Genomic DNA, 3,718 nt, shown 5'->3' with positions numbered 1-3,718 from the left:
AAGAACTGAGAAGAGTTGATGTCTTTGAATTATCCAAGTGCCATGGACTGCCAGCCTAGCAAACAAATCTGTATTAGGAGTCTCTTAGGAGCTCTGCTGTCCCCTGCATCCCCTGGCTGACTCTTGCTGCGCTCGGGGTATGCCTGCATCTTCCCTGGGTTACTACACTGCAGGGCAGGCAGGGCCGGGGAGGTCCCAGCCTGAGTGCTGGACTTCTAGAGGTCAGCAGAGCCTGCGGGTCTGGACAGATGCCCCCACACACCCCCGTCTCCCCTATCTCCTCTCCTCTATTGGCTTCTGGCCCATTTCTCTCTGTCACTTCAGAATGCCAATTCTTGATTTTCTCCCTAGCCCTCCTCCCATCATCCTCTTCCTTTTGATGTTGCTGATTGTGTTTTGTTTCTGTTGTTGATTTGTGACTTGGCAGGCCTCCTTGACAGCTCAGTGGTTAAGTAAGCACTTGGTTGCTAACTGAAAGGTTGATGGTTTGACCCCACTGAGTGACATCATGGAAGAAAAGACCCAGAGATGGACTCCCTGAAGGATGCGCATCTAGGAAACACACTGGGGCAGTCCTCCTCCATTACATGGGGTCACTGAGTCAGAACTGACTTCACGGCACCCAACAACAACAATCTAAGAAAGTAGATCATCAGAGCTGTTTCTTCCTCGGCACAATGGCCGGTTTTGAACCACCAACCTTCTGGCTGCCAGCCAAGAGCAGACCGTTTTGGCCAGCAGGGACCTGCCTCCTGTATCTTTCTTTTGTTTTCTTCCCGGCTCTCCCACTGATGGTTCATCTAGGCCAGTGTGATTTCCCTTGTCCATCTCAAATAGGGACTATTATTTCATTTCTTGTCTTGTCTGCTCAAGGTCTGCTTTGCTTTCTTTCCTTCATTCTTCTTTTTTTGATATCCCTCCGGTTATGGCCAGCCACAGCTAGGCCTGAGGGGGCTCTTTAGTGGGGGCCAAGAAAGTGCCCGTCTCCCCAGTCTGGGCATTTTCTTAAAAACTGCGTCCCATACTCACACCCCCTGCCTGCCTACCGGACAGGATCTTGACAATTCAGAACAACCTTAACAGGGCTTCCCAATTCAGTTGCCAGGAATGGGGAGGAAAAAAAGACAGAAAAAGGAAGAAAATCTGAAATTAAAATGATGGCTCCAAGTGTACCACTGTGAAGAGCAGATTTAACGTGTCATTAAGCCCAACATCACGCATTACACAGCCTGCTTTACAGCGAGGTACATGTTTGAGAAATAGAGGCTTCAAATTTTCAGACTCCAAGAGATGGTCCCTGACGATGTTCTCCTATGGTTTCTTTGATAGAAACCCCCCACAGCAAATGCACTGCAGCCTAGCTACCCACCCTCGACTCAAAGGACCACTTTCTGATCGCTCCGCAGCCAAGGAAGGCGATTCCAGAAATAAAGTGTTGGAAGCACACAGCACATATATCAGCTTAAGACAATGCCAGGCGGCGCTGAAATGAGACCACTGAGGGGGGTCTCTGTTGGCAGTGTGTGCAGAATAAATTGTCCAAACATCCACTATTGCCAAATGACAGCGATTTCTTTTTTTTTAAGTTTTTATTGTGAATTGAATGATTGATAGCTTACATGGGAGAACATCAGCTTTACATTCATCCTATCGTATTTCATGTTATTGCAATGATTACAACCCCCTCCATGCATCATCATTCAACAGCATTTGATTCCATTCCCTCTGTTGTTTTTTGTTTTGTTTTTATGTTCCCTGAAACACTCAGTAATATACAACCAAAGGATACACCCTGCAAGCCTGTCCCCGGCTGTCAGCACACAGCCCCTCTCCCTCCCAGAGTCCAGGGTCCCCAGCCGCTCCATCTCTCCATGTCATCGTCTCTGCCTCCATCTCTGGCGTCACTGCTTCTCTGGATAGGGTTCCACACTCCGCTCTTCTCCCTTGATGGTCCCAGAGACCACTGCTCCTAGACTGTAAAGTCAACCACTCCCCTCCTTTTGTTACAAAATGTCTACCTTTACATTGCAACATTCACAATCAGTCCTGATAGCAATTGCTCATTATTGAACCAAGAGTCTTATCCCCATGTCCTTTCCAGGCCTGTCCAGACAGGTTGGAAACCACTCAGTGGAGATTCTACCTTCCCCCGCACCCTCTGAAACTAGGCTTCCTCTTGAAAGCTTGTAAGCCAGTCACTTCTTGCCTTTGTAGCATCCCCCCTTCCCCCCGCCCCCCATTTTGGATAGCCGATGTCTAAGTTGCCCATCCCTAACAACAGTGATTTTAATTGACTCAGGAGGTTGGTCAGGCTGCCTTGAACTTGATCTACATTGAGTTACTGAAGCCTTTTCAGAAATGTCTGTCATACACCCAGTGGCCAGTCCACCCTTAAGACAGCCAGTACTGACACCTCACTTCTGGTCTGAGCTCAGCTCAGGCTCACAGCTGGGAACTTTGAGGTCCTCAGCACTGGACTGGGAACCACAAGGTCAGCAGTTCAAACCCATTAGCTGCTCCTTGGAAACCTTATACAGGGTCGCTATGAATTGGAACCAACTTGATAACACGTAATAACAGCAACAACTCAGCAGGGGGAGGCAGGTGTAATCTGATGTCTGGCTGGGGTTTCTGTCTCACATTATGGGTGTCACTGAGTCTATTTGGACTCATCTGCAATCCTACAGGACAAATTAGAACTGCCGCCACAGGGCTTCCAAGGCTGTATTATCAGAGTTCTGGTGTAGCACTGGAGGATAAGCGTTGAACTGCAAAATCGATTTGAAATGCGAGGTCGGTGGTTCAAACTCACCAGCCGCTCTCTCAGAAACCCTAAACAGGGTCGCTGTGAGTTGGAACCAACTCGAGAGCACTTAACATTATCAGGAGGGACCAGTCCCTGGAAAAGGACATCATGCTTAGTGAGTGGAAGTTTAGCGAAAAAGATCAAGACCCCCTAACGAGATGGATTGGCACAGTGGCAGCAGCAATTGGCTCAAGCTTAACATGAACTGTAAGGATGGTGCAGGACTGGCCAGTGTTTTCATCTGTTGTACATTAAGTTGCTGTGAATCAGGACCAACTCGAAGGCACCTGACAACAACCATCTTTAGAGAAGCAGACTGCTGCATCTTTCTCCTCTGGGGTGACTCGTGGGTTTGAACTACTGACCTTTTGGTTAGCAGCCGTGAGCTTTAAGCACCACACCCTCAGGGCTCTTTTCTAGCATTTTCTCATTTGTATGAAGGGAAAGGTATTGCCCACTTTCTACCCACTGACCTCAGGGGCCTGTGACCTATCAGGGGATTGGTCAGTTTTGCCATCCTGCTCAGCTGGTAAGGAGTGAGTCTTTGTGTGTGTGTGTCGGGGGGGCGGTGCTCAGTGACATCTGGAGGAAGAGCCAGGAGCAGCAGTGTGCGCCCTTTAAACCTGGGGTCCCTGTGCTGAGAACCCCTAGACCCAGGAGACCCTGGAAACAGTATAAGATGACATGAACCAGGAGGCCGGAACAAGATGGCAGTGGTGGGCTCTCCAACTCGGGAACAAGAATGCTGAACAGCTTCCGGCAGGTGGCTTCCTGGTGTGGTGACCTTACCCTTGGCCAACCAGAGCCGAGGCCAGGAGCTCAGGCCAGTGATTGATGGCCTCCTAGCAGAGGAGCAGACTGACCAACCATCTCCCATCTCCTGTTACTCCCACCTCGGTCCTGATCCTGAAT

Source organism: Chrysochloris asiatica, unplaced genomic scaffold (genome assembly GCF_000296735.1).
Source record: "Chrysochloris asiatica unplaced genomic scaffold, ChrAsi1.0 scaffold00097, whole genome shotgun sequence".
Taxonomy (NCBI): domain Eukaryota; kingdom Metazoa; phylum Chordata; class Mammalia; order Afrosoricida; family Chrysochloridae; genus Chrysochloris; species Chrysochloris asiatica.
Note: the sequence above shows the minus strand (reverse complement) of the source record.